Here is a 14,333-nt window from a genome sequence, read left to right as displayed (position 1 = left end):
ATGAGTAGCAGACAGTGGAATCTGCATAATGATGACAGCTGGATTGGGCACTACGGGGAATTGGCTTTCAACAACTTTGTTAATTCCTCTAAGGTCCTGTTCTAATTTATAGCCCCTCCCCCCACTCTTCTTCACTGGAAAAATTGGACTATTGGCTGAACTTCCTGTATGAATTAAAATCCCTTGTTGCAATAACCTCTCAATTATGGGATACACCCCTAACTCCACCTCCGGCTTGGATACTGAGGGGTTTTTGGAGCCTGTCTAACACTCTTCAAGTTAACCATCACGGGAGCTACATTTGCCATCAATCCAGTGTCTTGTCTGTCTTTGGTCCAGAGGGAACATGGTATTTGCAATAACATCTCTTTTACCTGAGATGGACTTTGTTCTAGAACAGCAGAGTGCAGCATTAACCTTTGTGGTTTGTCCAATATATCCTGTACCTCATGCACAACCTTCTCTGGTATATCTAGGAATATACCATCAGGGGTACAGTATATGACACATCCCATTTTACACAGCAAATCCCTTCCCAGCAGGTTAGTAGGAGCCGCCACTGCCAGGAGAATGGAATGCCTGGTATGCAGCGGCCCGATAGTAACCTCTGCAGATTTGGTTAAAGGGTAATGCTGCATTCTCCTTGTTACTCCTATTGCTTATACAGTCTTGTTGGTAATCTGTAAATTAAATGGATAATTTATTACGGATCTGGTTGCCCCTGTATCTACAAGATAAGTATGTTTAGTACCAGATATATCAACTGTCATTGTAGGTTCTTCCCTAGTATTCTCAGTTAACCTGACTGGTTGTAGACTACAGGTATGACCTGACCCCTAGCACTGATTATCACTCTCCAGAAGAGCATTTGCTGTCACTATGTGAGCAGGTAACTGTTGGAACTTTCCTGTATCTTGTGTATCTATGTGTTCCCTTCTTAGGTGGCCCCCAGTTTCCCACTTTACAGTGCTTTCTTATGTGTATTTCTTTGTTACAATTAAAACACCTTACTGTATACCTTCTTTGTTGATATGTGTTGTAAGTTTGTGACTGTGTAGGTAATCCCTCTAGAGCTTGAATGCTCACTTTCATTAAACTCTCACTCTGTGCCTCTTTCTTCCTGGATATATTCTTATCATGTACTATAGCAGATTCCCTAAGTGCATCTACAGTGATTCCTCTCCAATTAGGTAGAGAGGTTTGTACCCTGGTCTTTAGGTTATCTTTAAGACCATCCATTAGTACCAAAACAGCTACTTCCCTGTGGAGGACATCATCCTTTATCTCTGGTATCCCTGTGTACTGAGTTATTGTTAGCAGTGCTAAGGCAAAATTCTCTGCTGCAGGTTCACTATCTTTTTGTTTGATGGTAAAGATTTTACTCCAGTTCACTACCACTGGAAAGTATATGGCAAGCTGTGTGATTATTCGCTTGATATTTTCCTGATTAAGCTCATCCGTTAAGGATCCATCCTCTTCCAATATACAATCCGCAATAAACACTTGTACATCAGTATTGGAAGGAAGCAAGGCCCTTAACACCACTCGCCAATCTTTGTTAGTTGGCTCATGAGCATTACCTAAATCTTCAATGAATTTCTGACATTTGGCCAAATCTTTCTTAGGATCTGGGAAATCTGACATAATTGAATGCAATTTTGCTCTTGTCCATGGACAATGCATTGCTACATTCCTTATAGGAACTATACCATGTTTGTCCGGTTTCCCATTGGGAACTGCTATTGTACGGACAGGATGTATACCTACCACATCACTAAGTTCAGGACTTATTGTTTCAGTACCAGGGATGTTCCCTTTTCTACTACGTTCTCCACTACTCTCACCAATTTCAGCCACTGCCCATGCTGGTTGTCTCTGTGGAACATCTAGCATGTGAACAGCTTGGGCAATGGCTGAAATAACAATGGGTTCATCATCTTCTACAACAACATTTTCCTCAACCACTTAACTGACGATTTTTTTTCCAAAAACCGCTCCAAAATTGTCGGATTTTTTTATGATTGAATTAGGTCAACAACAACTTTTTAAAACTATTCCAATGCAATTTTTTTATTTTAAACACCATATACCATAAAAATAGCAATTTTTATGGTATACTGTAATGATGGCCATTGACAGCTGTTGACGCCACTGGACCTTCCCCCCTCCCACACCCCTGCCGAACCCCCTTGTACTCCATCGCAAACACCGCTGGACCCCCGCACCCTTCCATGGACGCCGCTGAACCCCCACAACACAAGCTGGACACCTGACACCCACCTACGCCGCCGTACTCCGAGGTATTCTAAATGCTGAAAACATTCCATATCCGACATGCTACTGGTTCTGAGCATTTAGGATATGGGAAATTCTCTACTTGTATGTGTAATATATATATATATATATATATATATACACACACATATATACATACATATATATATATATACACACACATACATATATACATATATATACATATATACTGTATATATATACACACACATATATACATATAAATACTGTGTATATATATATATATATATATATATATATATATATATATATATTAGGGGTGTGCACCGGCCACTTTTCGTGTTTTGTGTTTTGGTTTTGGATCTGGATCTTTCTTCGTGTTTTGGATCTGGATTGGTTTTGCCAAAACCACCCTTCCGTGTTTTGGGTTCTGGGTTTTGTGTTTTGGATCTGTATTTTTTTGAAAAAAAGCATAAAAACAGCTAAAATCACAGAATTTGTAGGTTTTTCTGCTCCTATGCTATTATTAACCTCAATAACCTTAATTTCCACTCATTTCCAGTCTATTCTGAACACCTCACACCTCACAATAGTGTTTTTATGTCCAAAAGGTTGCACCGAGGTAGCTGGATGACTATGCTAAGCGACACGAGTGGGCGGCACAAACACGTGACCCATCTAGGAGTGACACTGCAGTGGCAGACAGGATGGCAGTTAGAAAAACTAGGCCCCAAACTGTACATAATGCAAAGAAAAAAAGAGGTGCAAGATGGAATTGTCCTTGGGCCCTCCCACCCACCCTTATGTTGTATAAACAGGACATGCACACTTTAACAAATCAATCATTTCAGCGCCAGGGTCTGCCACACAACTGTGGCTGAAATGATTGGTTCGTTTGGGCCCCCACAAAACAAGCTGGCAATTAATGTGTCCCTGCACAAACTGGCTCTACGGAGGCAAGATGTCATCCTCATCCTCCTCATCCACCGATTCCTCACCCTCTTCAGTGTGTACATCCTCATCCTCACAAAGTATTAACTCGTCCCCACTTGAATCCACCACCACAGGTCCCTCTGTACGTTCTGGAGGCTGGTCTCCCTGGAAGAGCTGATAATTCATTTTGATGAACATCATCTTCTCCACATTCTGTGGAAGCAACCTCCTACGCCTTTCGCTGACAAGGTTCCCGGCTGCACTAAACACTCTTTCGGAGTACACACTGGAGGGGGGGCAACTCAGGTAAAATAGAGCCAGTTTGTACAGGGGCCTCCAAATTGCCTCTTTTTCCTGCCAGTACAGGTATGGACTGTCTGACATGCCTACTTGGATGCTGTCACCGATGTAATCCTCCACCATTCTGTCAATGGTGACAGTATCATATGCAGTGACAGTAGACATGTCAGAAATTGTTGCCAGGTCCTTCAGTCCGGACCAGATGTCCAAACTTGGTCCTGCCTGCCCTGCATCACCGCCAGCGGGTTGCTTAGGATACCTAAGTTTTTTCCTGGCAGCCCCAGTTGCGGGAGAAAATGAAGAAGGAGCCGTTGACGTGTCACGTTCCGCTTCAGCTGACAGTGTGTTCACCAGCAGGTCTTTGCACCTCTGCAGGCTTGTGTCGGCCGGAAAGAGACACCACATAGGCTTTAAACCTAGGATCGAGCACGGTGGCCAAAATGTAGTGGTCTGATTTCAACAGATTGACCACCCTGGAATCCTGGCAAAGCGAATGAAGGGCTTCATCCACAAGTCCCACATGCCGAGCGGAATCGCTCCGTCTTAGCTCCTCCTTCACTTTCTCCAGCTGCTTCTGCAAAAGCCTGATGAGGGGAATGACCTGACTCAAGCTGGCAGTGTCTGAACTGACTTCACGTGTGGCAAGTTCGAAGGGCTGAAGAACCTTGCACAACACGGAAATCATTCTCCACTGCGCTTGAGTCAGGTGCATACCCCCTCCTTTGCCTATGTCATAGGTGGATGTATAGGCTTGTATGGCCTTTTGCTGCTCCTCCATCCTCTGAAGCATATAGAGGGTTGAGTTCCACCGCGTCACAACCTCTTGCTTCAGGTGATGGCGGGGCAGGTTCAAGAGTGTTTGCTGGCGCTCCAGTCTTCGGCACGCAGTCGCTGAATGGCGAAAGTGGCCAGAAATTTTTCGGGCCACCCAAAGCGTCTCCTGCACGCCCCTGTCGCTTTTCAGAAAATTCTGCACCACCAAGTTTATTGTGTGAGCAAAACATGGGACGTGCTGGAATTTGCCCAGATGTAATGCCCGCACAATATTGGTGGCGTTGTCAGATATCACAAATCCCCAGGAGAGTCTAAGTGGGGTAAGCCACTGGGCGATGATTTCCCTCAGTTTCTCTAAGAGGTTGTCGGCGGTGTGCCTCTTACTGAAACCGGTGATACACAGCGTAGCCTGCCTTGTAACGAGCTGGCGTTTCTGAGATGCTGCTACTGGTGACGCTGCTGCTGTTGCTGCGTAAGGTGATACATCTACCCAGTGGGCTGTCACAGTCATATAGTCCTTAGTCTGCCCTGTTCCACTTGTCCACATGTCCGTGGTTAAGTGGACATTGTGTACAACGGCATTTTTCAGGACACTGAGGACACTTTTTCTGACATTTCTGTACAGTCTCGGTATCGCCTGCCTAGTGAAGTGGAATCTAGACGGGATTTGGAACCGGGGACACACTACCTCCATCAATTGTCTAAATCCCACTGCACTAATGGCGGATACCGGACGCACGTCTAACACCAACATAGCAGTCAAGGCCTCAGTTATACGTTTTGCTTCAGGATGACTGCTGTCGTACTTCATCCTCCTCGCTAAGGACTGTTGGAGGGTCAATTGTTTAGTAAAAGTAGTGGTGTTCCTACTTCCTCTCTGGGATGATGAACGACTCCCAGCAGCAGCAGCAACAGCAGCAGCGGCAGCAGTAGGCGTAGCAATGCAGGATCCTCCGGAGGAATCCCGGATAGGAGAGTCAGTCATGCCAGTGATATGGCCTGCAGGACTACTTCCGATCCTGACTAAGGAGGAAATTGACGAGGAGGGAGTTGACGGTGTGGTTTGCAGGCGCTTGGATACAACAGGACAACGGGATTTAGGTGTCCCTGGACTGCTTACGGTCTGAGCCAAAGTTTCTGAACTTGACAGTAACTTTTTATGAACGCGCTGCAGGTGCCGTATAAGGGAGGATGTTCCTAGGTGGTTGACGTCCCTACCCCTACTTATTTCACCTTTACATATGGTACATATGGCAAGACAGTTGTTGTCCGGATTTGGATAGAAATATTGCCAGACCAAAGAGGTGGAATGTTTGGTCTTCTGCCCAGGCATGACCGTGATGGGCTTTTTCATCCCACGGACAACAACTGTCTCCCCCGGAGCCTGATTTAAACAAACCACATCACCATCAGAATCCTCCTCGCCAACTTCCTCCTCAGCGCCAGCTACACCAGTATCCTCATCCTGTTGTACTTCAACAGTGACATCTTCAATTTGCATATCAGCAAGTGGACTGTGGGTGCTCCTTTCAGCACTTGCAGGGGGCGTGCAAATGGTGGAAAGAGCCACCTCTTCCCGTCCAGTGCTGGGAAGGTCAGGCATCGCAACCACCACCACACTTGGACTCTCCTTGGGGATTTGTGATATCTTCTTAGAAAGCACAGTTCTTCGCTGTGCTTTTGCCAGCTTAACTCTTTTGATTTTTTTAGTGGGAGGAGTGCTTCCATCGTCATGTGAAGCTGAACCACTAGTCATGAACATACTAGGGATCGACCTTAGCCGTTCCTTGCCACTCCGTGTCGTAAATGGCATATTGGCAAGTTTACGTTTCTCTTCAGCTGATTTAAATGTCTTTTTCAAGGTCATTTTCCTGAACTTTGCCATTTGGGATTGTATGTGCCCTCTACTATGACATTGGGCATCGGCCTTGGCAGACGACGTTGATGGCATGTTATCGTCTATGTCATGACTAGTGGCAGCAGCTTCAGCACTAGGAGGAAGTGGTTCTTGATCTTTCTCTATTTTATTTTTATCGGAGAAAGTTTGGTCCTCCATTTATGTTATATCGATTTGATATATACGTGCGGCTAAACACAGAAAATAATTTTTTTTTTGGTTTGGACTGGAGTGTACTTTGTGGGTTACAGCACCCTTTAACGGTCAAGCCAGCCGGCCCTTTACTTATGACACAGGCGCACTCTTGGCACTACTTTGTTGATGCACGTGCGGCTACTGCGCACACAATTCACAAACACAGAAAATAATTTTTTTTTGGTTTGGACTGGAGTGTACTTTGGGGGTTACAGCACCCTTTAACGGTCAAGCCAGCCGGCCCTTTACTTATGACACAGGCGCACGCTTGGCACTACTTTGTTGATGCACGTGCGGCTACTGCGCACACAATTCACAAACACAGAAAATAATTTTTTTTTGGTTTGGACTGGAGTGTACTTTCGGGGGTTACAGCACCCTTTAACGGTCAAGCCAGCCGGCCCTTTACTTATGACACAGGCGCACGCTTGGCACTACTTTGTTGATGCACGTGCGGCTACTGCGCACACAATTCACAAACACAGAAAATAATTTTTTTTTGGTTTGGACTGGAGTGTACTTTCGGGGGTTACAGCACCCTTTAACGGTCAAGCCAGCCGGCCCTTTACTTATGACACAGGCGCACGCTTGGCACTACTTTGTTGATGCACGTGCGGCTACTGCGCACACAATTCACAAACACAGAAAATAATTTTTTTTTAGGTTTGGACTGGAGTGTACTTTCGGGGGTTACAGCACCCTTAACGGTCAAGCCAGCCGGCCCTTTACTTATGACACAGGCGCACGCTTGGCACTACTTTGTTGATGCACGTGCGGCTACTGCGCACACAATTCACAAACACAGAAAATAAATTTTTTTTTGGTTTGGACTGGAGTGTACTTTCGGGGGTTACAGCACCCTTAACGGTCAAGCCAGCCGGCCCTTTACTTATGACACAGGCGCACGCTTGGCACTACTTTGTTGATGCACGTGCGGCTACTGCGCACACAATTCACAAACACAGAAAATAATTTTTTTTTGGTTTGGACTGGAGTGTACTTTCGGGGGTTACAGCACCCTTAACGGTCAAGCCAGCCGGCCCTTTACTTATGACACAGGCGCACGCTTGGCACTACTTTGTTGATGCACGTGCGGCTACTGCGCACACAATTCACAAACACAGAAAATAATTTTTTTTTGGTTTGGACTGGAGTGTACTTTCGGAGGTTACAGCACCCTTTAACGGTCAAGCCAGCCGGCCCTTTACTTATGACACAGGCGCACGCTTGGCACTACTTTGTTGATGCACGTGCGGCTACTGCGCACACAATTCACAAACACAGAAAATAATTTTTTTTTAGGTTTGGACTGGAGTGTACTTTCGGGGGTTACAGCACCCTTAACGGTCAAGCCAGCCGGCCCTTTACTTATGACACAGGCGCACGCTTGGCACTACTTTGTTGATGCACGTGCGGCTACTGCGCACACAATTCACAAACACAGAAAATAATTTTTTTTTTGGTTTGGACTGGAGTGTACTTTCGGGGGTTACAGCACCCTTAACGGTCAAGCCAGCCGGCCCTTTACTTATGACACAGGCGCACGCTTGGCACTACTTTGTTGATGCACGTGCGGCTACTGCGCACACAATTCACAAACACAGAAAATAATTTTTTTTTTGGTTTGGACTGGAGTGTACTTTCGGGGGTTACAGCACCCTTAACGGTCAAGCCAGCTGGCCCTTTACTTATGACACAGGCGCACGCTTGGCACTACTTTGTTGATGCACGTGTGGCTACTGCGCACACAATTCACAAACACAGAAAATAATTTTTTTTTAGGTTTGGACTGGAGTGTACTTTCGGGGGTTACAGCACCCTTAACGGTCAAGCCAGCCGGCCCTTTACTTATGACACAGGCGCACGCTTGGCACTACTTTGTTGATGCACGTGCGGCTACTGCGCACACAATTCACAAACACAGAAAATAATTTTTTTTTTGGTTTGGACTGGAGTGTACTTTCGGGGGTTACAGCACCCTTAACGGTCAAGCCAGCCGGCCCTTTACTTATGACACAGGCGCACGCTTGGCACTACTTTGTTGATGCACGTGCGGCTACTGCGCACACAATTCACAAACACAGAAAATAATTTTTTTTTGGGTTTGGACTGGAGTGTACTTTCGGGGGTTACAGCACCCTTAACGGTCAAGCCAGCCGGCCCTTTACTTATGACACAGGCGCACGTTTGGCACTACTTTGTTGATGCACGTGCGGCTACTGCGCACACAATTCACAAACACAGAAAATAATTTTTTTTTTGGTTTGGACTGGAGTGTACTTTCGGGGGTTACAGCACCCTTAACGGTCAAGCCAGCCGGCCCTTTACTTATGACACAGGCGCACGTTTGGCACTACTTTGTTGATGCACGTGCGGCTACTGCGCACACAATTCACAAACACAGAAAATAATTTTTTTTTTGGTTTGGACTGGAGTGTACTTTCGGGGGTTACAGCACCCTTAACGATCAAGCCAGCTGGCCCTTTACTTATGACACAGGCGCACGCTTGGCACTACTTTGTTGATGCACGTGCGGCTACTGCGCACACAATTCACAAACACAGAAAATAATTTTTTTTTTGGTTTGGACTGGAGTGTACTTTCGGGGGTTACAGCACCCTTAACGGTCAAGCCAGCCGGCCCTTTACTTATGACACAGGCGCACGCTTGGCACTACTTTGTTGATGCACGTGCGGCTACTGCGCACACAATTCACAAACACAGAAAATAATTTTTTTTTTGTTTGGACTGGAGTGTACTTTCGGGGGTTACAGCACCCTTTAACGGTCAAGCCAGCCGGCCCTTTACTTATGACACAGGCGCACGCTTGGCACTACTTTGTTGATGCACGTGCGGCTACTGCGCACACAATTCACAAACACAGAAAATATATTATTTTTTTAGCACTTGGGGGGAGCACCCCTGATGGACAGAGCACCCCCTGGACAACACTACAGCACCCCTTTAGGACTGGGACACTGCACAGGACTTTGGAGTGGACACAGCCCCTATGGAGAACTGACTGCACAACACAGTCCAGCCAGCCCCTATGGACTTTGAAGTAGTGGACACAGCCCCTATTAACAACAGCAGCACAGCACAACACAGCCAGCCCCTATGGACTTTGAAGTAGTGGACAACAGCAGCACTACACTACACTACACTACACAGCACTAACTCCCACCCTCCCTCTTCACTGTCCACAGCCGAGTGAGAAAATGGCGCCGACGCGGGTACCTTATATAGGATCCAAAACCCGTGAGACTCGGAAGGCGGGATGATGACGTTTTGCCTCGATGTCAGATCCGAGTCAGGCGGGAAAAGTCGAGCCTGACTCGGATCGGACTCGGATCGGGGGGGCTCGGGGGGGTTCGGATTTCAGAAATCCGAACCCGCTCACCCCTAATATATATATATATATACACACACACATATATGTGTGTGTGTGTATATAAATATATATATTTATATACACACATATACATATATATTTATATATGTATATATATATATATATGTGTGTGTATATATATATATATATATATATATAGAAGCATGAAGGTGCAGCACTCCCCTCTCAATAAATCAAGCAGAGACCAAAGGATCAATAGAAAGTTTCAGTACTTTTAGTACTATCTTCAACCATATACAGATACAAACAAATGGCTCACCTTAAATACACCCCTCTGCCCAATGTGCTAAACACAAGCCAGTCAGATCACATGACAAGACTGACAGCGCCTCCTGATGACATCAGCAACTAAGCTGTCATCACTACAGGACCACATCACCATAGAAACACATAAACACAAACAGAGCCAGGACATATAATGCAATAGCACTGTGCCTGGTTGCCTAGCAACCACAATTACCTCAATAATGTACATGAAATGATTGTCAAACGAGCGGAATGGATATACAGCATTACAGATACCAACAATGTTACATGTGTGGATATCAAAACACATTCACAATGATCACAATAATAGTCATTATATATAAAAAGTCATTATATATAAAAATGTCTATCACATGCCCATACTATACCCAGGTTACATAGTAGCCTCAATAATACACGGATATAATAAGGGAATATTACAGGCATGCAATGCTATACAAAAAGACCTATGCATGTCAACACACATTGCAGCAATGACTAACATTCACATACATAGAGATAGTTATGTTATTGAATTCCAGTAATTAGTTATTAGAAACATGATAATGTGAGAGCCTCATTTAAACCACGTGGTGCAACTACATCCAATCGATGAATCCATCTCGCCTCACACTGTAATAGCAAACGGTTTCTATCACCCCCTCTTTTTGGCTGTGGGACATGATCTATCATCCTGTAGCGGAGGCATGCCAAATTATGATTGAATGCCAGAAAATGCCGGGCCACCGGCTGATCACTAGAGCCACATGACAATGCTGTCCGAATACTTGAACGATACATTGCCATGCGTTCTTTAAATTTACGCTGGGTTTTACCCACGTACGAAAGTCCGCATGGACAGATAATCTGGTACATGACAAATGTGCTATTGCATGTTAAATGGTGAAGAATGGAAAACTGTTTACCCGAATGCGGATGAGCAAAGCTATCCCCAGGGATTAAGTATCTACATGTCACACATGAACATCTGTGACATCCGTTCTTTCTTACTGCCAAAAAATGTTTTTTAAGAGGAGTATTCATGCGATTAGAAATATCGGCCTTCATCAATATATCCCATAAATTTCTCCCTCTGGAATAACAAGACATAATGTCAGTATTGGCCAAACCCAAGGACTTATCATATTTTACAATGGGCCAATGCTTTTTAGATGCCTGATTAATATTAGGGGATAAGACATTAAATTTATTAACCCACGGGAGTATTTCTCTTCTGTCACTAGATTCAGATTTAGTTAGTAAAGTTTTTCTTTCAACCTGCATAATCCTATTCTTAGTATCAAGTAAGCATTTGATGTTATAGCCACGTGCAATGAATTTCTGTATAAGTACATCGATCTGCCGGACAGCAGTATCAGTGTCATCATTAATACGCCATACCCTTAACATCTGGGAGTACGGAAGTCCCAATTTAAGACTTCTAGGATGACAACTATTCCTATGTAACAGAGTGTTTCGATCAGTCTTTTTAATAAAGACCGAGGTGGTCAATGCTGAACCTTTTTTGGTGATAAGAACATCCAGGAAATCAATGGAGTGTTGATCCATTCTAACGGTAAATTTCACAGGGCTTGGCGAGCTATTATGAGCATCAAATAATTCTCTTAATGCTTTATCACTGCCCTGCCAGATCATAAACACATCGTCTATGAACCTAGTATAGAACAGGATTTTACCAGCCACGATATCGTCTGAAAAAAATATCTCCTGCTCGACACCAAACATATAATTATTTGCATACGCGGGTGCCACCGCTGAGCCCATGAGCTGCAGGTAATACCCGCCATCAAACAAAAAATTGTTTTTCGTCAGAACAAATTTCAACATGTCAACACACAAGTTGATGTAATCATGATCATACAGAGAATTATGAGACAAAGTATCCCTGAACGCCCTTAAACCATCCCCATGTGGGATAATTGTATATAAACTCGTTACATCTGCACATACTAGCCACGTATCTCGTGGAATGTCTCCTAATTCAAGTAATTTATTCAATAACAATGTTGTGTCCAACAGAAAATTTCTATGCGATTGAATTAAAGGCTGCAGGATAGAATCTAAAAAACTGCACATGGTTGTGCTAGAGAACCCCTAGCACTGATGATGGGTCGTCCTGGAGGTGGAATAATCCCCTTATGAACCTTAGGGAGTGTATATAGTAAAGGGGTGATGGGAAACTCCGGCAACAATGCTTCAGATAATGCCTCTTCAATGATTCCTTCTTCCAAAGCATGTTTCAGAATAGTAGATAATTCTGATTTGAAAGCCACTGTAGGGTCACCATTCAATTTACAATAAGTGGCACTGTCACTCAACTGGCGATAAATCTCAGATCTATAGTCACAAATGTCCTGGAGCACCACTGCCCCTCCCTTGTCCGCGGGACGGATTATTAAATTAGGATTTTCTGAGAGTGACTTAATGACCGCCCTCTCTGGGTGCGTAAGATTAGGGTGCACCACACAAGGCTGCTTAGATAACATGGACACTTCATCCTCAAGCATTCTAATATATGTTTTTATACTAGCATTAGAAGAACCCGGTTCAAAGTTAGAGCGTGGTTGTAATTTGCGCAAAGCAGGTGGTAAGGTATCTTTAGTCATTTTTGTAGATTCAGGTTTATTAAAGAATTCCTTCAATTTCAGCTGGCGATTTAAATGTTGTTTTTCTATCTGCCAGGAAAAGTCATCAAAAGGTGTATTAAGGGGGGTATCCACTAGACGATAAAGTTGGACGATTGAACGATAATGATAAAATCGTTCGATAATCGTTCTAACATCGTTTGAACATCGTTTGCAAATCGTGCAGTAATTGTTTCTAACGATGTACGATGCGTGCTCCCGCTGGTCGTTTGATCGTCTCCTCTATCGACTGAACATGCAGGTCAATTTCACTTGATTGCTTACAAATCGTTTACACATCGTTTACACATCGTTTACACATCGTTCACGCTGAACGATCAAACGATGAACCACTATCTGCCCACTATAGCTGAAAACTCTCAATCACAGATTAGTTTATTGTTATATCTTTTGCAAATCGTTTGCATATCTTTTGCAAATCTTTTGCAAATTGTTCAGAGTGGAAGATCATATTTCAAGGGAAAATCGTTAAGAGGTTGGACAGGAATAAAATCGTCTAGTGGATGCCCCCCATTAGGCACAAATGATAGTCCTTTGGTCAAAAGTAACCGCTCTGCCTTAGTTAATTCAAATGAGGAGAAGTTTAATACTACTTCTTCTTCTGAATTCGTGGTCTGCCACGACGTCTGCCTTTTATTTTGTCTCCCTCTACGGGTATATCTTCTCCTTGGTCTAGGGTCTTTGAGCGTGTGATTTTCCCTAAAGGGACACCCCTGCTGCTAGTCGGCTCAGAGTCACTTGCATTACTTGTGACCTCCTGTGATGATTCCGTATCAACCTTGGTTTTTGGATACCGCCGGCGGAAAAACGGACGCCTTGGCATGTTTTGTCTGCCACCACTAAGCCACTGGTAAACATTGTGTTGTTCATAATCGGTCTCAACTTTATTTAATTTTTCTTTTTTAAATTTTAACAAATTTCGTTTGTATAAAGAGATTTGATTATCAAGTTTTCCCATCCAATCAGTGCCACTTTCAGATAACAAGATAGGTAATTGAACCTTTTCAAATACTGCAATCTTTTCTTTAATAATGATCAATTCTTTCTTGCTCTGTTCAATCACAAGCAAAATTAAATCAAATGAACATTTATTAAGTATTGAAACCCATTTCTTGCAGAACTGTGGATCATAACGTCCTATAGTGGGACAATTCTTCATTCTAAAGCCGCGGGGGATCATTTTTGCTCTGTAATAATCACTTAATGAGATACTGTGCAGCTGGAAATCAACTTCCTTCTTTTTTAATTTCACAAGATCTCTAAATAGTGTATCAGCAGGCAAAGCTTCAATCTGTTCAGAAATGCACTCTTTTTCCAAGATAGTGTCAGCATCTGATTCAGAGTAACTGAAAATGTCCCCAACAGCAAACAATAATGGGTTAAATGGCAATCCAGATTCATGCTTTTCAGCCATGATATTATATAATCAGGATATCCCACACACAAGCTGACAAAAACTCAAATGAGAGCACTATAATTAGTAGCTGAGAATCCTTCACCTGCCACAAAATCTAGAGGTATCTCATATATTCAATTCAGCACAGTCCAGGCTCAATAAAAAATGTGCACAAATAATCACCGTGTCACACCAACTTGTTAAAAACAAATAAGGTACAATCCTGAGAGACCTTAAGAGGCAGAAGATATATATAGA

The sequence above is a fragment of the Taudactylus pleione genome, unplaced genomic scaffold, assembly GCF_031769625.1.
Source record: "Taudactylus pleione unplaced genomic scaffold, aTauple2 ptg000387l, whole genome shotgun sequence".
NCBI classification, from domain to species: domain Eukaryota; kingdom Metazoa; phylum Chordata; class Amphibia; order Anura; family Myobatrachidae; genus Taudactylus; species Taudactylus pleione.
Note: the sequence above shows the minus strand (reverse complement) of the source record.